This window comes from Medicago sativa, chromosome 8 (genome assembly GCF_051527215.1).
Source record: "Medicago sativa cultivar Bolivia chromosome 8, Bolivia_mono, whole genome shotgun sequence".
NCBI classification, from domain to species: Eukaryota; Viridiplantae; Streptophyta; class Magnoliopsida; order Fabales; family Fabaceae; genus Medicago; species Medicago sativa.
The window spans coordinates 35,331,233-35,353,286 of NC_140756.1; the positions used below are offsets into that span (position 1 = coordinate 35,331,233).

Genomic DNA, 22,054 nt, shown 5'->3' on the forward strand with positions numbered 1-22,054 from the left:
AGTAAGAGAACAACTGCTACTCAGGGTACTGCAACTCAAAGGACTAATGCTACTCAGAGGACAATTGCAACTCAAAGGACATATGCAACTCAGAGGACAACTGCAACTCAAACGACAACTGCAACTCAAAGGACTAATGCACCAGTTGCTGCTCAGCAAGCATCAACTCAGAATCCATCTGCAACTCAACAACAGCCCAACACTAGGAAAAGAAAGAGTAAGGAGAAAGTTTCATCTTCACAGCCCACACTAGCTACAAATAGAAGGAAGAAAACAAAGAAAGATGTTGGTCCATCATCACAACCAACCTGAGATGTTATGTCTTATGATTTATGCTTTAGGATTATGTATTCTGTTTTGGTATGTAATGTTGCAAACAGAATTTCATGATGCTTGACAATGTTTTGATTAGGTCTGTTGCAATGATATTTTGGTGTACTATTTGGGCCAAGACTTCAAACTAAAGGCCAAGTCTATTCTATTTTGGTGTAATATTTAGGCCAGCACTACAAACTAAAGGCCAAGTTATTCTATTTTGATGTAATATTTAGGCCAAGACTACAAACTAAAGGCCAAGTTATGAATTTATTGCTTATCAAATTTACAGGTTGTGTCTCAAATAATTACAAAGATACAAGTTTTGTGTCTCAAACATTCACATTTTATTGCTTTTCAAAGCATAAATTTACAGGTTTTACATGTCTCAAATTTACAGGTTTTGTGTCTCAAATTTACAGGTTTTGTGTCTCAAATTTTTATGTCTCAAAGTTACAGGTTTTGTGTTGCAAACCATTTCAAACATTCACATTTTAAGATACAAGCTCAACTAAGTTTATAAGGAAATTGCTATTCAAAATTAAGACAACATCAAAAATATTGAACAAAAAAAGCTAAACATTTCAACCATAATCAATTTCATTTCATTCATTTCAAATCAATAGCATTCCATTACATCTTCTCATAATCAAAACCCATGTCAATTACTTTCATTCCATTACAACAATTACAACTAAGAACCAAAACACATGTCAATTTACTTCAAATAAAAACCATTCCACGTTGATGTGCTTTTGCACATTAACACTGTCCCTAATACCAGCAACATCCCAAAGCACATCAAACCAAAAAACATAGACATTCTCAGCAATTTTCTTGTATTTTCAAGCTCCATCTTCAACTTTTTAATCTTCTTCTTCTTCTTCTGCTTCTCAATCTTTACATCCCTTTCATCAATAACATCTTCATCCAACAACTTAAAGAATCTACACCCTTTGTCAAATGAATTTTTGTAGTTCTTACAACCCCAAAACTTCTTTCCACAGTTGGGGTTACTCATATCAGCCACTGTTCGAATCACAGCTTGTTCTCCACACCAACATTCCTTGTTCGATCTCCTTCTCAGACTAGATCCAACTGAACCAATTGAATGTTCTTGTACCCATGATCGTGTTTGGCTTTTTGATGATTGGGCCGACATGTTTGCTCTAAAACGATTGAGAAGAAGAAGAAGAAAGTGAAATATGATTTTGGTTAAGAAGAGGAGGAGAGGGTAGGCCGATTTTGGAGAAGAAGAGGGGAGAAAATGACCAACATGAACCCTAATTTCAATCTTTGCACACCAATATATAGTGGTGACTCATCTTTGCCACATAACCAATTAAATTGCCACATCAAACGCCACATATACATGACTTAACGTTTTTGGACCCAAACTAACAGAAAGGACCTAAAGTGTTAACAGAGCAAAACTTTGAGGACCAATTTGGTACAAATTATATTTACGGGACCAATTTGGTACAAACAATTAAGTTAAGGGACTCGGGGACTAATTAAGCCATAAAAATAATATGGAAGGGACATGTTGACTTTATAGTGTGGTTGGTTTGTGTGTTCTGAGAGTCTCAAAGTTGTATAGACCTACTTTTTTCAAAGGCTATGACTATGTCAGTGAAAAGCATGTGTGTAATTGATTTGGGCTTATACTATAGAGATGGGAACGGTCGGGTGTGGGTACAGCGGTTTGGTTTTTTTGAAAACCGAGCCCGACCGTTGGAACCCATTCAGACCCAATTTTTTCACATTTTCCACCCGACGTCCGTTTCAACCCGACCCGATATACTCGCGGTTGGCTCGGATTGTTCGGGTTTCAGGCGGGTGTGGGTATCCTGCTCAGCCCTATTGAAAAAAAAATTGCCCCGGTTTATTTTTGTAAAAGATAAAACTGGTTACTTTTTTGTCAAGAATGATTTGTCCTCCATATTTTTTGTGAGAGACCAAAATAAGTTTTCAGTCTAATATTTAATGTAAACTGATACTCCCTCCGTTTCACAATACTTGTCCATTTTGGAGAATAATTTTGTTTCACTTTACTTGTCACTTTCAAGTTTCAGTGCAACATTAATTATTGATTTATCAATAATACCCTTACTTATTTATTGTAGAGAGAGAAATAATAGAATGAAATAATAAATGATTAAGGGTATTATAGAAAAAACACAAAGAATTTCATAAAAAATGACAACATTTATTTGATTCTTTGGTATGTGTAATTTCTAAAAGATGGACAAGTATTGTGAAACGGAAGAAGTATTAAATTTTAAAAACAAAACGTCTTTTCTCAAGATAAAAAACCACAAGAAAACATGTTTTTTCTGAAGTTTATATCCCAACGCAACATACCTCAATTCGGTTGCCCACGAATGAGGCATTCCATGTGGTAATGAACCCACCATTTATTCAATAATTGTTGATTGATAATGATCAGTGTCACATAAATAAATATGACAAAATTTAAATGCTTCATTATTTGTAGAACACGCTCTTAGTTTTACCTCCAAAATGTATTTATTGGTCTGGTTAAGAAAACGAACATGGTTGTTGTTTCCTTGAGCCTTTCATATGAAATTGTTGTGTTATAAAACTGAGTAAATGAATTCATTTCTTGCTTTCTATAATCAATTTAACTCATTTCTCACGAGGAAACATGTTATTGTTTCCTCGTCAGACTACGTCACGAATGTCAAATTAAAAGAAAGCCCTTCCTCGATTAATCACTTTTTGAATAGATGCACAATGCTTCCACTAGCACTCTTGGGTCATTTGGCATTACCATTAGTACTATTCCTAGTCATTGGAAGATTGTATTCCACACCGCAAATACAAAATTACATAGCGTTGTTATGAAATTATTGCACAAAAAGATTTTTTTTTTTAATTTGCTTTTTGTTTTGTCATGCTACCGTGCATGAAAATATTAATTGGTGGGAAGAAAAAAAATCATAAAAGCAGACTAATTGGTGCCAGCTTGCGTAGTTCATCGTTGGGTACATTATTTAGTTTGTGCAGCATATAAAACAAAAGGGAAATTACTTTATTTTTGTTATGAGATACTACTACTCATAGAAAATTTTAAAGTACAAAGTATATGACAGCATTATTTGTACCTTTGTACGTACAATTGATTTCCAAAGTATTTTTTTAAGATGAGTTACACGAACACAGTCGTTAATTTTCACATGTTTGTACCTTTTTTAATTTATTATCTTGTTTTTTTTTTTTTATAATCAATTTAATTAGTGTTTGACGACCCTTATAATTTATTATCTTGTTTTTTTTTTTTTTTATAATCAATTTAATTAGTGTTTGACGACCCTTACCAATGTGCAAACGTAAGTGTACACATACCATGTTGATGTTGGATTGTGTCTGAGAAATATATACATTTTTTTTATAAACCTGAAATTATTTCTAATTATTGTGATATTGTCAAAAGAAAAAAGAAAATATATCTAATTAATTTTTTTATATATAAATCATTATTTACACTTGAATAGAAGGCAAATGGGCAATAAGCTGCGCCGCTAGACCCTTTTGGATGACAAAACCAATTCTCGTGAACACAATATTTATGGACCTAAGAGACATGACATTGTTATGCATGACCTTTTGAACTCTATGTAGAAGGTCAACAACCTCTGGACCGAAAGTGTCAAAAGCAAATAGTATAAGAGCATGTTGATTGTCTGGACATGTTTTCTCATGTTTTCCACCTATCTAATTAAAAACTTCTCTTTTCTTTTATTTTTCAATAAGAATAAAACTTTTCCTTTTAAGTTTATCCCAATGAAACTTACATTGTTTCATTTGCGCATGAATGAAACATTCCATGTGATCAAGAACCCACCTTTTAATTCAATAATTATGATTGATAACTATGAAAATGATTAAAATGCTTGAATTTGAATATGCTTAGCCTGTTTGTAGCACACGCTCTGCTTCTTTCTTTCTGCATGTAATGTTAATTCTTTCTTAGATTAAAAAGCACATGAATGTTGTTTTTGTGGGTCTTCCTTCCATATGATTTTTTTAGACGAAGTGGTAAGCACCATTCAAACTCACACGTATTTTGGATTCGAATCCGAGTGAAGGTGATCAATTTATTAATTTTAACATTATCAGTTAAATTAGGCTTTATGGAGATCTTTTCTATCACAACGTTAAATATTTATTAATTTTCTTTCTCTCTTCAATCTGCAATTATTCTAGTTTTATTTCTTTGGGGCCAATTAGTATATCTTCTTTTGACAAATGCAACCATTACTTTGTAGGCTCAAACGCTATTCCATCCATTGAAATTTTTGAAAAATTTCACTTGTAAGCCAACAACTATTCATTCACCCTTTGCATTTTGCAGAACCGTCACTTTACTCTAATTCACTCCTTTCTTGGATTCTTTAAAGTTTTCCGAAGAGCAAAGAGATAGTAATTGTTCGAATACAAACTAATTTGGTGTATACTGGATCGTAGTTTATTCAATCAACGTAATCGTACAAGAGGTTCTCCGATGCGGCGGAGCTATGTGATCAAAGGACGCATGATCGCACATTAAAAGTTATCCAACTGCAGAAGCAAATATAGTTTTAGTTAGTCTAAAGTATTTAATATCCCAATCGTATCCCAATCGTTGCAATGATCTAATAATCTCCTAGGTAGGGCAAGTACATCGCGCTCAAAAATCCAAATTTAATCATCTTTGATTATTACATTTGGTATATAAGAAAATCATCCATATTTGTTATATATAAAAATATAATTAACTTAAATCATCCTTAAGAATTAAATGATAGTAAAAAAGCACCATGAAAAAATTCAACCTTTAATCTTTTGCACATTCAAAATGGCACAAAACCCATACAGATTGTACTCTAGCAGTAGAACAATGATAAACCCTGATCAAGGCGACAATCTATAAAATTAAACAAAGATACGATCAAGATTCAGGATAACAATAATTAAAAAACTCTGTAATTAGAAAAATATAAAATTGTGTATCAATGATATCATCGGTTTTTATGAATCAATTATATCATTGATACATGAAAATTCATAATTCATTATAAAATATAAATTATTATTCTCGTTTAATTTGATTATATGATTTCTTTATTAGACCATCTACAACGGTTTTTTCTTTCAACACCATTCAACACCCACTTTTTCAATTCCCAACATTACACATCATTTTCTCTCTCTTATTCAACACTCATTCAACAAATACCATCTCCAATGGTTTTTCATTCAACACTCTACCCCACCACTTTTTATTTCATATTCATATTTAATTTTATATTTTTGTTTTTATAATTACATAAAATTACAATTATCGATTATAATTAAATTAAAATAATAAACACTTAACAATTTATTTTTTAGTTTTTTGTAAAAACAAAATTTATTTAAAAAGAAGTTTAAATAATAAACACTCAACAAAATTTCATTAGAAGAATTCTGGGTGGTGAAAAGATTATTATTGGGATCCATTTCACTACAAAGAAATTTAAAACTTCAAAATAAAAGCTAATGGAAGGATAATAATAAGATTAAGATAGTGAAAAAATTTGGTTTTTTTTTTCTGTGTTCAAATCAAATGAATCAAGTCTCTATTTATAGACAAAAAAAAAAATCATGAATTTTGGTAAAAGAAAATAAAAAAATAAATAATTTAGAGTGAAATAATTGAGTTCAAATTATTAAAATAAGAAAAATTAAGACAGCCAATCAGAGAATAACACGTGTCCAACACTATCCTCTCCCATCTTCTCTCTCCGCGTCCTACTTGCCTCACTTTCCCTTGTCGGCAAGTGTGCCACACGCGCCCGTTTTGGCCAATAAAAAACTGACGCGTGGCGTCCCGGTCTGACAGTTTTCAGAATTCAACATAGTTGAATGCTTTCATCACCTCTTTCCTCCACGTTATTTTCCATCCAACTTCAACTCACCATTGGAAGTCTTCAACATGTTGAATGTGGCTTTCAACACTACCATTGGACATGGTCTTATGATAAAGTTGACGGGGACCACGAGAGTGAAGAAGTCGAGTGGATGAGAAATTTTATGTAAAATGAAAATGAAAAAAGTAAAGTAATGTAGCTAATGAATAGTGAATGAAAGTATATATAATGACAACTACCTAGGTTTTTTTTTTCTTTTCAATTTTCTATTTATGTTTTCCATTCTAAAGAATGTTTGTTTTGACCAAAATTCACCTAGAGAACTGAAAAATAAAAGATGACACAAAGTTTAATGTATTAAGAAATAAGCAAAAATCACAAGAAGAAGAGGAGGAAAAAGATGAAAGTACTTTTTATTTCTCTTCACAAGTGTGTCATTGCAATCCAATGAGCCCTATATATAGTACACAAGATGAGTAAGTGAGTGATCAAGACAATTAAAGTCCACTAACTATTCACTTACTAATGGGGGTTATAGGAAGGTGAAGAAGGATGGACATGGGGGTTATAGGAAGGTGAAGAAGGATGGACATCTACTAAGTCATTATTTCATAACACTCCCCCTTGGATGTCCATCAGGATATGCCTCATCAAAACCTTACTAGAAAAAAACCCAATGGGAAAAAATTCTAGTGAAGGAAAAAGAGTACACTATCCTTTTACATAATACACTTATTTCTCCCCCTCAACAATACAACCATCTCTGAGTCGACGAAGACCAATTTTTTATATCAGTTGTTCAAAAATTCTGCTTGGGAGTGACTTTGTGAAAAGATCTGCAAGATTATCACAAGACCGAATTGTTGAATGCTTATATCACTGTTCTTTTGATGATCATGTCTGAAAAAGAATTTAGGAGAAATATGTTTTGTTCGATCTCCTTTAATGTAACCTTCTATCAACTGAGCAATGCATGCAGTATTATCTTCACAAATAATTGTTGCATCTGTTCTCCCGATAGATAAACCACAACTCTCTTGTATGTGTTGAATTAGAGACCTTAACCAAACACATTCTCGACTTGCCTCATGTAGTGCTAAGAGTTCAGCATGATTTGATAATGTTGCTGTTATGGTTTGTTTCACGGATCTCCATGAAATGGCTGTACCTCCACAGGTAAACAAGTAACATGTTTGTGATCTTCCATTATGAGGATCTGACAAATAACCTGCATATGCATAACCCGTTAATTCAAATTTTGGTACTTTTGAATAAAACAAACCCATATCCATTGTACCTCTAAGGTAACGAAATATATGCTTGACTCCGTTCCAATGTCTCCGTGTAGGTGAAGAACTATACCTTGCTAATAGATTGACAAAAAATGAAATATCAGGACGTGTATAATTAGCAAGGTACATTAGTGCTCCAATTGCACTGAAGTATGGTGCTTCAGGACCAAGTATTTCTTCACTCTCTTCTCGATGTCTGAAAGGATCTTTCTCCACATCCAGGGATCGAACAACCATTGGAGTAGATAATGGATGAGATTTGTCCATATAGAAATGCTTTAATATTTTTGCATTATAAGCTTCTTGATGCACAAATATTCCATTATTCAAATGCTCAATTTGTAATCCCAAACAAAACTGTGTCCTTCCCAAGTCCTTCACCTCAAACTCTTTCTTTAAGCAATCTATAGCTTTTGGAAGCTCTTCAGAAGTTCCAATAATACTGATATCATCAACATACACAACAATTATAACAAACTCCTTTTCAGACCATTTTATAAAAATACATGGACAAATGGAGTCATTTGTATATCCCTCTTTAATCAAATATTCACTGAGGCGATTATACCACATGTGCCCTGATTGTTTTAGCCCATGTAAAGACTTATTCAATTTGATAGAATAGTCTTCTCGAGATCTAAGACAATGTGTCTCCAGCAAATTAAATCCTTCTGGGAGTTTCATGTAAATGTCACTATCAAGTGATCCATATAAATAAGCTGCAACGACATCCATCATGTGCAATTTGAGCCCTTCATGTTCTACAAGGCTAATTAAGTACCGAAAAGTAAATGCATCCACTACAGGTGAATATGCCTCATCAAAATCAATTCTAGGTCTTTTTGAAAATCCTTGGGCAACAAGTCGAGCTTTGTATCTCACAATTTCACCATTCTCATTTCGTTTTCTCACAAAAACCATCTATATCCAACGGGTTTCACACCTTCAGTGTTCGGACTACAGGTCCAAAAAATTTTCTCTTGTTAAGCGAGTTTAATTCAGCTTCAATTGCATCTTTCCATTTTGGCCAATTCTCACTTTGTCTACAATCTTTGATAGACTTTGGTTCATGATATGCAAAAGCATCGTCAACGTTGACTTTTTGTCGGTTCCATTGTATTCCATTATTGACATAATTTATTGAGATCTCTTTATTTTCATGAATTTCAAGTACCTGGTCAGCCTCTTCTGGAACAGAAATTTGAATTATGTCTGAAGACTCTTTCAGAGTTTCTACATCCTCCCTTGGGCCATCTTTCTTTTTAGCTCCTTTTCTCGTTCGAGGATTTTTATCTTTGGAACCGACTGGCCTACCACGCTTCTAGCATGGTTGAGACTCATTTGCAATATGAGATTGCCCAATTGTGACATCCATTTTTATTGGAGCATTAGCAGCTGGCATATATGATTTTGTCACACTTTTTGGATCAGAGAATGCATTTGATAATTGATTTGCTAGACTTTGCAAATGAATTATCATTTGAACTTCAAGTTCACATTGTTTAGTTCGAGTATCAAGATGAGACAATGATAATTCTTTCCAAATGATCTCTTTTGTCAGCTGCTTACTCTCTTCCCCTAATGTTGGAAAAATTGACTCATCAAAATGACAATCAGCAAATCAGGCGGTAAATAAATCTCTTGTTGTTGGTTCAAGATATTTTATAATAGATGGAGATTCATATCCAACATATATTCCCAACCTTCTTTGAGGACCCATCTTAGTGCGTTGTGGTGGAGGAATTGGAACATACACTGCGCATTAAAAAATTCTTAGATGGGAAATATTAGGTTCTCGACCAAAAACCAATTCTAAAGGGGAAGAGTTATGATAACTTGTTGTCCTAATGCGAATCAATGATGCAGCATGCAAAATTGCATGTCCCCGGGTGGAAATGGGCAATTTGCATCTCATGAGAAGTGGTCTTGCAATTAACTGTATACGTTTGATAAATGATTCCGCAAGTCCATTTTGTGTATGAACATGTGCTACAGGATGTTCAATGTCAATTCCAATGGACATACAATATTCATTAAATGATTGAGATGAGAACTCAGGGGTATTATCAAGTCGTATTTTCTTGACAGGATAATCAGAGAAGTGAGCTCTTATTCGAATCAGTTGAACTAGCAACCTCGCAAATGCCTGATTGCGAGTCGACAACAAACAAACATGTGACCATCTCGCAAAAACCATAAAGTATCTAAATGGTCCACATGGTGGGTGTATTGGCCCACAAATATCACCATGTCTTCGTTCTAAAAAAAAATTAGAGATTCACTTTCAATTTTTGTTGGTGATGGCCTAATTATCAACTTCCCTTGTGAACAAGAGTGATGACCTAATTATCAACTTCCCTTGTGAACAAGAGGTACATGAGAACTTATCAGATTGAAGAATCTCCTGGCTCTTCAACTGATGACCACAAGAATTTTCAATTATTTTTCGCATCATTATAGACCTGGGATGGCCCAACTGGTCATGCCAAACAACAAATTTATTATGATTTGTAAACTTCTGGTTTACAATCACATGTGCTTCAATTGCACTTGTATAAGTGTAGTACATACCAGAGGAAAAGGCAGGTAATTTCCACTACACTTATTTTATCCAAATTATGTGTCGTTATATAAAGATATTCAACATTTCCTTCATTTCTTGTTTCAATATGATATCCATTTAGACGGATATCCTTGAAACCTAGTAAATTCCTATGAGACTTGGGATAATATAATGCATTCTCAATGTTTAAATTTGTTCCTCCACATAATATTACATTAGCTCTTCCGGAGCTTTCAATTATTTTTGAACTTCCAGATATAGTACTAACACCGGTTTCTCGCTTTACTAAAGATGAGAAATATTTTTTATCCTTGAGAATCGTATGAGTTGTTTCACTATCAGCGAGACATGTAACGCCCCGTTTTTCAGCACCAAATATTGTGCGTCTGTTTTGTTTTTTTAAATGAAAGAAAACTAATAAACTTTATTAAACGAACAAAAGAATAAATAAAACCTTTATAAACTCAAGTCATAGAGTTTTATTCACAAAATACATTAAAGGTTCCTTTTCAAAATAGAGGTCAGAGTTATATAGAGCTTTGTAAGACAACTGAATAATTTACAAGACTCACTTACATCCCTACGCAGAGGGAAAGTTTCCTAACAAAAGTATTAACTAAAAATTAAAAAGAATCCTAAAGCTGATCCTTAACTCTAAACTGTTATGACTTGGTTTGAGACCTACTGATGACCTCAAGCTTGACTTCCCAATCTGCTACTCCTCCAAAGTCTTTGTCACTCCCGCTTAACGATTCCCTATTTGGATGTGGGGCAAAGCCCGATCCACGAATTAATGTAGAGGGTCACGATCTAAAAACAACATAATTACAGAAATACAACATGCATTGCATGTAGGCATGGTAAATGGCTTTAAAATAAACATTCAACATATAAACTATAACAATGCACATTTAGCCTAAAAATGCAGACTCTACATGAGTGTGAAGCCTATCACAGGACATCACATGCAAATGATTCCGGAATTATCACCGCTCCGCAGAGGGTTGTGGCCGCGCCACTAAGGAGATGAGTATCTACTCATCTATCAGACTCAATGATCCACTACGGGATAAGGTGGTTTAAAAACGCACCCCGTGCCACCTCTCCGGTGTGCACCTCGTGAATCGTCTCTGGTGGCCACGTTTACTATGAAATGCATGAGCATACGATTCCCCTTATATGCTAATGCAACATCTTACATATCTCAAAAGCATATGTAATATCAATAAAATGCTTGTTCATACATATATTCTTAATCATAATGTATAACCACATAAATTCATTAAGCATTTCAATTATTTTGAAAGCAAAGCACATCAATAGATCATAATCAAATTGATAGCATATCATCCCTAATTGGGCAAACATATTTACTCAAAATGTTTATTCACAAACAACACAAATATAAGCACATAAACCAACCACGCATTTAAGTAATTATAGTGTTTCGAGAGAGTGCCCTTACCTCGAATAGCTTTTCATCCAAATAAATAGTTGTTTCCATTTTATTTCTGTTAGACGTCAAAAACCCTCAAGAACCCAATAGCATTCGCAAAGGTGATATTCCAAATTTTGTTCTCACACTAATAGCCCTCCAAGTAAAGGCCTTTATTTATTATCTTACTCATTTCCCCAACTCTCGCTCCATCACTCACAATCTCACTTTACTCTCAAAGTTTACAACACCAATGCTCAAGAGAAACGGAAAAGGAAACTAAATGAGTACATAGAGAGATGATCAGACTCTAGAGAAAGCATGAAGGATAGAACTCAACTAGTTTCTACCCAAGGAGACCACGATGTTGAAGATCGAGAATAAGGCCAGGATTTATTGTTGCTATTATTATTTATTTTATTTCTCAAGGTAAAAGTTAAAATTATTAGAAGTCTTATTTTTCTAAAATAACATAACATGTCAAAATAACCTTTGATTAAGAAAAGATGCCTAGATTTAATTAAGGTTACCCTATTTCAACTGGTCTTGAATTATAACAATTCTTAACATCTTTATCTGAAAATTTTACGAAAAGTTCAACAAAGTCTCATTTGATTTTATGTCGTTTCTCAAACTTCTATAAGTCCGTTAATACTTCATACGCGATGTCTAAATTTATTAACAACGTCATGAATATTATTTTCCTTTGTTGTCTAATCAAATAAGTTCATCCTTAAGTCATTTAATTATTATTATTTCTATAGGAGTAAAGATACAATTGACAACAACAAATCGTCATCCAGCCCGTATATATTTATATAATCTTTATTCCGAAAATAGTATTTTTAGTATCTAACTATCCTTGTTGGCGTTACTAACTAAACCATTGATTTTAGACAAAAGTAGTAAGAATTTAATCAGACTTATTAATCTATTTTCTTACAAACAAAAGAATAAGTGTCCTTCTCAAAGTCCATGACTATAACCTATGAGTGTAATAAATTAACTTTGTATTTGTATCCCTTTTTTTCTTCTTTCGACAGTCCCATAGTTACATAAATATATATCTATATATATATTTAAAAAATACTTTAAAGTTCGTAGACTACATGTAAGGCTTATCTAAATGTCTGTAGATCACGTGGTTCTATTTTTTTTTCTTCTTCTTCATAGATAGATATTAATGGATATAGGTGTGTTGTTTTTGGATTTCCAAACTGTTGTATTTGGATTTCCAAATTCTATTATCTACCGAAGTTGTTACTAGGTTGAGTCACGACCAGGTCGCTCTCTTTAAGACGTTTCGTGGCACTGCCCAAAATTGTGCAAGGTAGACTATCAACCACGCCGCCTCCAGGATAAAACAAGCCCAGCTACAACTGTGCGGTTAACTACTGCACCGTAGAAAACCGTTCGAGAATTACACCTTCAAATATGGTACTAAGACCACTCATTAATACTGAAACCACTTTAATATGGTATTGTTACCACTCTATTATGGTGCTAAGACCACTCAAATATGGTGTTTCCACCATTCTAACTTTTAAGTTCTCCAAACTTTCAATATGGTACTACGACCACTCAAAATATGGTGATACCACCATTTCTCCTCAAATAGAAAAATATTTAAATAATTTATATACTGTTAAGATCATTCATAATTCCGACGGGACATTATTATTACGAAAGGGACTATGATCTTAATAGTACTCTCTATTCCGAAGGGACTTATATTATCGAAAGGGACTATGAACTTAAGACCACTCTTAATTCCGAAGGGACATTAAACCGAAAAGGGACTATGGTCTTAAGAACACTCTTAAAAATATGGTTCAATCGATTGATCGAAGCCACTCGATACGGTACGTAACCGCTCTATTTGAAACCGAAAGGGACAGAAAGGAGTAGAAGCAGGAGAAACTTGTTAACACAAGTCGGAGGGAGAAGAGAAGAAAAGAATTCCCGACAACTCAATGAAATTCTTTTCGGTGTGTGGAATGCACTGTGTGAGCTCTCTATTTATAGAGAAAATTCACAACTAATAAGTGAGAAACTTTGGGAACAAGTAATATGAGAAACTTTGGGAACAAGTAACATATTACTTTGCGATTAAGTAATTCACATATTAGATCTAGTACAAAAATATCTTAATTGAGTACTAAAATATATTAAATTTAGTACAAAAATATATCATATTATGTACCAAAATATTTTAGCAAAACTTGGGGATTAAGAAAGAACTTTCTAATAATGATTAAATTAATTATTTAATTTATCATTTCCAAATAATAAAATATATATCAATATATATTTTTTCTCTAGTGCTTATGTACCCCCATTAATTAGAGGTACACCCCCACTATATAAACACTACTAATGTGTGTGTTCCATCCGATGTGGGACTTCCACTTTTTTCAATTCACACAACACTAGTTCTACCCAACATGGGAATTTGTGTTTAGTCTTTTAACTCAATTTCCACACATGTTCCAACAATCCCCCACTTGAATTTAAAAAATGGTTTCAGAAGTAACGTCAAAAACGTCTCCATAAGATTTGCTAGTAAACAAAGGTGTCGCTTACAACTTGAACCTTTGCATAGCAAGTAAAATTCTGATTAACAAGAGTTGCTTACAGCATTGAACTCTATCTCAGACATAGAACCCACACACAAACCTTTTCATAAGGTGTATTCTAAAAGCCCGTGCGTTTATGGCCTTGCACGTGTATCCCGGTTTTAACGAACGCTCTAGGTATTCTGCCCCGAATCCCATAGGAACCGGCCCTTAGTTCCACATTCGTATAGGTGAGTCTATCAAGAGTACTCCTGTAGCTATGTACTCCACTCCAAATAGAGTATAGATCTCATTAAGAGTTTCTATTATCTCATCCTTCTATCACTGCAGGAATCATGCTTTCTTACTTTTATCATAACATGTTCTATCACTTGTGACTTGTTATTACCCATTGAACCTATTTCTTGGGATCTCCAGTCATGTAGGTCGGGTTACCATCACTTGTGACCTTTGGGCATAAGTCCCATCCTATTGGATGTGTTTAGGACTTTCTTTTTAGTAATTCCTTTCGTCAAAGGATTAACTAATTCTTTATCAGTACGTACATGATCTACTTTAACCGTTCCTTTTGAGAGTAGCTAGCTCTCTATTTCTCTATGTGTTCGTGCCTTAATAATCGCCTCTTACCATTGTGGTAACGATTCTCAATTTTGTAATAGCTGCAGACTATCACAATAAATTAACACTTCTGGAAACGGTTTTATCCACTAAGGGATTTCAACTAGCAAGTATCTTATCAACTTGCTTCTTCACTAGTTTTCTCTAGTGTTCTCATCTCAGATTCATTCCATAGTGGACTGAGTCAATATCATTTGTTTCAACAAATAACTCCTCTAGTGATGCTCAATATGCAAACACTAGTCGCTAAATATTCATCTGAAAGATGTTCTATTTTATATCTTGTACCATTTAAGTACAATAGGTTACTCCTCATGAAGTAATTCTAGAGTCATAGTCTTCTTAAGGCACCTCATGACTCTTTCTATAGCATGACAATGCTTCTCATCCGTCTACTAGTAAACTTGCACAAGAGTTTTACGACATCGACAATGTCGGGTCTAATACATTCAGTGAGATTTATCAAAAAGTTCTTTTTTTTTCGATCTAGTAATCTTGAAACCAAGAATTACTTCAACTTTGTCTAGGTCTTTCTTATCAATGTTGTTGATAAACAATGATTTCACATAATTCATAACATGAATCTTTAAATCAAATATGAGCAAGTCGTCTTCATAGAGACATATGATCGTGCAAATATTATTTGTCACTTTCATTCACTTTTTATTCATTCGATAGCATTAGAATGTCAAATTTTTCATGCCATTCCTCAGGAGTTTATTTTAGACCATACAAAGAATTATCTAACTTACAGACTTTGTTTTCTTGTCCATGAATCGCAAAACTTTTAGGTTGTTTCATATAGATTTCTTCTTCTAGTTCACCATAAAAGAGGCAACTTTCACATCCATTTGGAGTACTATCGAGTTATGAACGGCGGCTAAAGGGACTAGTACTCTTATGGATATGATTTTCGTGATTGGTGAATGAATGTCGAAGAAGTCTATATTTTTCTCTTTGTCTAAAACCTTTGACTACAAGGAGAGCCTTGTATTCATCAACCGTCCCGTGAGGTTTTAGTTTCCTTTTCCAAATCCAAATACAACCGATTGGTTTTGCAACTATGAGACAAGTCAACCAAGTGTCATGTTTTGTTAGACTCTAGAAAATCCATTTCATCGTTTATTGCTTCTTGCCATAATTCAGCATCCATTAAGGATATAGCTTTTTAAGGCTTTAATGGATCTTCTTCCAATGTATAAACCAAGTTCATACTCTTTAGCATTTTTAGCTTTCTTACCTCCTTGAGGTTCTATAACATCTCGTATGATGTTTTCATAACTATTTCTAATTACATGAATGTGATTAGATATAGTGCCCCCACTAGTTCTTAATATACAAGGGGAATTTTGTTTACCCCCACTAGTGCCCCCACTATTCTTTAATTTACAGGGGTACTTACTTCATAGAAATCAACATCTTTTAATTCTATGATCACTTTAACATTTATGTCATAAAACATATATGCTTCGTTATTTATAACATACCTAATGAATACACATTCATAGGCTCTACTAGTGAGTTTAACTCTCTTGGGGTCCTGAAGCCAAATATAGTCCGGACAATCCCAAGTTCAAAAATAAGACGAGTTGGATTGTCTTTTCTTCAAAATTTCTTAATTAGAATTTTTGTTCTTAGACTTGGGTTCTCCATACAACATAAATTTCAATTTTTGTTATAAAAATTGAACATATCAAGCGTATCAATTTTATTTTCCAAAATTCACAGTCATCAATAAATATGATAAAATATCATTTTATCATTTCTAATTTATGTGTCATCAAATTCACACATATCATAATTTATTATGTTTAGAGATTCATATTCTCTAAATTCTGATTTATATGAATTTTTGGTTCATATATCTTGACTGCAATAAATAAAATTGTCTAATTATATAACTTTGGAATTAAATCCAAGTTACTCAATTAAATGCTTGTTCACATGTCAAATATTAAAATCACACAACTAATAAAATAGAAGGAGAATTTTAATTCTGAACATACCATCAAAGGTGCAGTCTTTTCCCACAAGAATGCATGATACACAAGTCTTTCTTTAAGTCTGAGTCAACTCAGTCTTATTCAATAGAATCTAAAATTCAGATTCTTTCTGTTTTTCAGAGTAACTAACTTCCCAATTTTAGCACTCCCTACCGAACTAAAATCATTATAGTTCCTTCAATCAATTAACCAAGGACACAAATTTAAGAATATTAAATTTGAGCAATTTTTCATATGGTTATTCCAAGAGCAATTCACTAAAGTAGCAACTGAATTCATTCCAACTAATTGTATTCCAAGTACATTAGCATCCATAAGTTCGCTGCATATGTTGGTTTTTTTTAACGGCAAGAATGATGTCATACGTAGGGTTCAAAGTTTTATGCAATTGCATAAAAGATCTTTCACAACGTATTCTTTCATAATATTTAAGGTAAACAAGCCATGCCGAATCAACTGGAGCGAACATGGCTTTTAATCTCAAATAAGATCAACATTGCTCTTTGGTGAATTTTAGTGTTGTTGTTTGAAACAACAAGCACTTCATCGTTTCAGTCGAAATATGTAATTCAATAGCTTGATTTATCCTTCTTGTATTTAGGGACAATTGAACCTCAATAAGTAACTTCTTCGGTAGATATAGCAGTACCAGAACGTCTTAAAATTGTTGTTTTTGGATTTCCAAACTGTTGTATTTGGATTTCCAAATTCTATTATCTACCGAAGTTGTTACTAGGTTGAGTCACGACCAGGTCGCTCTCTTTAAGACGTTTCGTGGCACTGCCCAAAATTGTGCAAGGTAGACTATCAACCACGCCGCCTCCAGGATAAAACAAGCCCAGCTACAACTGTGCGGTTAACTACTGCACCGTAGAAAACCGTTCGAGAATTACACCTTCAAATATGGTACTAAGACCACTCATTAATACTGAAACCACTTTAATATGGTATTGTTACCACTCTATTATGGTGCTAAGACCACTCAAATATGGTGTTTCCACCATTCTAACTTTTAAGTTCTCCAAACTTTCAATATGGTACTACGACCACTCAAAATATGGTGATACCACCATTTCTCCTCAAATAGAAAAATATTTAAATAATTTATATACTGTTAAGATCATTCATAATTCCGACGGGACATTATTATTACGAAAGGGACTATGATCTTAATAGTACTCTCTATTCCGAAGGGACTTATATTATCGAAAGGGACTATGAACTTAAGACCACTCTTAATTCCGAAGGGACATTAAACCGAAAAGGGACTATGGTCTTAAGAACACTCTTAAAAATATGGTTCAATCGATTGATCGAAGCCACTCGATACGGTACGTAACCGCTCTATTTGAAACCGAAAGGGACAGAAAGGAGTAGAAGCAGGAGAAACTTGTTAACACAAGTCGGAGGGAGAAGAGAAGAAAAGAATTCCCGACAACTCAATGAAATTCTTTTCGGTGTGTGGAATGCACTGTGTGAGCTCTCTATTTATAGAGAAAATTCACAACTAATAAGTGAGAAACTTTGGGAACAAGTAATATGAGAAACTTTGGGAACAAGTAACATATTACTTTGCGATTAAGTAATTCACATATTAGATCTAGTACAAAAATATCTTAATTGAGTACTAAAATATATTAAATTTAGTACAAAAATATATCATATTATGTACCAAAATATTTTAGCAAAACTTGGGGATTAAGAAAGAACTTTCTAATAATGATTAAATTAATTATTTAATTTATCATTTCCAAATAATAAAATATATATCAATATATATTTTTTCTCTAGTGCTTATGTACCCCCATTAATTAGAGGTACACCCCCACTATATAAACACTACTAATGTGTGTGTTCCATCCGATGTGGGACTTCCACTTTTTTCAATTCACACAACACTAGTTCTACCCAACATGGGAATTTGTGTTTAGTCTTTTAACTCAATTTCCACACATGTTCCAACAAGGTGTGACTTCTTTTAATAATAAATAAACTAAAGTGGTAGAAAACCAAATGAAAAGAGTGAACAATTTAAACCAGGTTACTACAAGTACAAAGAGAATAAAGAACTTGTAAACTAGTTGTTTCTAACAGAAAACGTGAAACAAGTTTCCTAAATAAATAAAAGAAAAAGACAAAGAACATGGTATGTTAATTTTTAACCAAATAATGATACATTAGTTAAGTTAAACAAAAAGGGTCTTGTGATAATATTGGCTTAGACGAAAAGAGAGAAAAGAAACAATAGTTCCAAAGTACTCTTGTAGCATCAAAGCCATGGTTAAGGTTTCACTTCCAAAAATTAAACAAGGAAACAAAAGAAATAAATTGGAGAAGAGGTCCTTACAAATCCAACGTATGGCAGCCAAGGGAGGAGAAGAGTAATCCACCACACTTTTCTATATCTCTCTATAAATCTATCTTTCTTTAACAATTTTCATGTCTAAGTTCTCTTAGCTTCTCTCTAATTATTTATTTATTTTATTTTCCTTCAAGCCATTATACACAAATTAAAAATGAAAGTTCTTGGTTCCTAAAGGAGAAGGAAGTTCGTAACCAAAAAAAAAGGAGAAGGAAGTTCTAGGCCAAAAAGAAAGAGGAGGATGAACCCTTGCAAAATAATTTGATTCCTATCCTTGTTAGAAGTTTATGTTTGTGTTTATGATTCTTTATACAATTTTTGAGTGATGGAAATTAAAATCAAAAAGAATGAGCATGGAGTTTTCATGAGTAAAGGTTTCATGGAAATTAATTTGAAGGAGTTCTAGGTATTGAAGAGAGAAGAAAGGAAGAAGAATGAAGAGAGAATAACTAGAGAGATGAACTAGAGAGAAGAGAGAAGAATGAAGAGAGAATAAGATGATATGAGGGAGGAATTGTTTTTCTCTGATGGTGTGAGTTTTTTGAGAGAGACCAAGACTTCTATATAGACAAGTGGGAGTGGCTAAAGTAAAAATATCTTGCCCTATTTTTTTGTTTTTATTTTTACATTATTTTTCTACTTCTATAATACTAACAAGATAAGAACAAGGGAAAAATAGTTAAAATAATCTTTTGTTGAAATATCAATTTACATTTGGTTCTTATGAGAAAATTTTCGATGGGAAAAATATTTTTATAGCATAAATCTATCATAAATAATTTTATGAGTCTATACAAAAAAATTCATACAAAACGGAGTTTGTTTTAAAACTTAAGCGCGGTAAATTTTCCGTTTGTGGAAGAGACTGAAAATTAAATTCTCGAGAAATTTTCCGAAAAATTTATCATGAGTCGCTATCGCGACAAAAACTACAAAAATATTCGACTAGCAATAAAAATTCATCGTCGAAGGTATTATTTATTTTTATTTGATCATATTTTAAAATAGACGAAGTAACTAAATATTATATTATTAATATTTATTTATTTTCAAAATTACAGGTCTTACAAGACACATATGTCCATTATTGAGGTTAACGTTAATACTCATTCTATCTCAGATTGTTAGAGCCTCGTGCTGATAACGTATTAAAAAATAAGTAAAAGCACAAGAAGAAGAGGAGGAAGACGATGAAAGTAATTTTTATTTCTCTTCACAAGTGTGTCATTGCAATACAATATGAGTCCTATTTATAGTACACAAGATGAGTAAGTGAGTGATCAAGACAATTAAGGTCCACTAACTATTCACTTACTAATGGGGGTTATAGGAAGGTGAAGAAGGATGGACATCCACTAAGTCATTATTTCATAACAGAATGGATGGAAATAAGATTTTTTTTTTGTGAGTATTAATTAATAATTTACACTAGCATCCAATATGAATAACTTGTTTCTCCACGTCATACCATTAGAGTGTAGTGTCGTTGGGGGACCGGACAAAATCCACTCTACCGCATCACTCCTATGGTCCCCAATTCATTTCTCTGCATAATTTCCCCCCTCAGTTTTTGAATGTAGTATTTATCAATTGTTCCTTTCATGTTACATATATTCCCTAAAAATGCATCACTTCTATAATCCCCAATTCATTTCTCTCTGCATAAATTTTCCCCCTCAGTTTTTGAATGCAGTATTTATCAATTGTTCCCTTCATGTTACATATATTCTCTAAAATATGTGCTTAGCAATTGTCTATCTAAATTTTATTACAATATTTTTTCAAAATTATGCCTATAATAAAGAAATCATATAGTCAAATTAAACAAGAATAATAACTTAAATTTTATTATGAATTATGAATTTTTATGTATCAATGATAGAGTTGATTCACGGTTAAAAAAATGATATAATTGATTCATAAAAATTGATATGTAATTATATATTTTTCAAATTACATGGTTTTTCAAATTATAGTCATCCCAGAATCTTGATCAGATCTTCCACTACAAGAAACATTGCAATTTGCCAGGGGCATATTCCCTGAGAAAAGGGAAGAAAGCCTTGTCAAAACGACGTTTGTGACGAATTTTGCTATGTGCGGAATCCCTGGGAAATCTGCTAATCGCAAACCATTTGTGAGGGGTTACACCGTTGGAAAAAAAACGAGGGGTTATACCCCTATCAAATTGCATGGCTTTATCCATGTCATAACCCCCTGTCAAATGTCGTCACTTTTTTCTGTCACTATGCAGACTGCTCTGACTAACTACTGATCTGACAAAAGGTCAAATCTGAAGGTGATTTAGGCGAGGGGCTTTGCGAGGGGTTCAGCCCCTGTAAAACCCCTGTCATACTGTGCTTCCAGCTTTTTGCAGACCTTTGTCAACTCAAACCACAACTTTTGCAGGAATCTCTTATTTTCGCAGGAATCTCACAGTTCTTAGGGCCTATCCATGTCATAACCCGTCATATTTTTTCTGAAAAAGCCTGCACTAACAAATTCTTTGAATTTTAAAATTGGCGCTCAAATTAAAGACAGGGGTTGTGTGTTTTTGCGATGGGCAAGCCCCTGTCTTATGGTAAGTGGTCCCCACATTTCTTAAAGTCCATTTGTGAGGGGTTTCCTTGGCATTATTCACTTCAAGACATTTGGAGGTGAAATGAGATTATTCACTTCACTTTGGAACCTTGATTAACCCCGACCAATTTCCTTGAAAAAACCAACGTACAATCCCTACTAGCACCCTAGCAAATCAATGTGACTCAATGTACAAAGTGATTCTAAGATAAAGTGTTTAATCTTGAAGAATTTATGAACAATGAGTTTTTGAAACCTAGAGAGAATATAGGCAAATGATTCAATTATTTTAGGTTTATGAGGAGGTGAGTATATATAGAGAGGAGTGGCAAGTGTAAAAATTCGGCCAAAAACAACATAGTGAATCAATTCACTAAATATGTGAATCGATTAAA

At 33.3% G+C, this 22,054-nt stretch overlaps 1 long non-coding RNA gene across 1 annotated transcript; it reads right to left on the reverse strand.

The window, feature by feature from the left end:
- Window positions 1-10,474: 10,474 nt before the first annotated feature.
- Window positions 10,475-12,712, reverse strand: LOC146898772 (uncharacterized). Its single transcript, XR_015022926.1, has 2 exons — window positions 11,551-12,712; window positions 10,475-10,841 (listed from the first exon to the last, which is right to left on the reverse strand). It is a non-coding gene; the product is annotated as an uncharacterized LOC146898772 (long non-coding RNA).
- Between the last annotated feature and the right edge of the window lie 9,342 nt (window positions 12,713-22,054).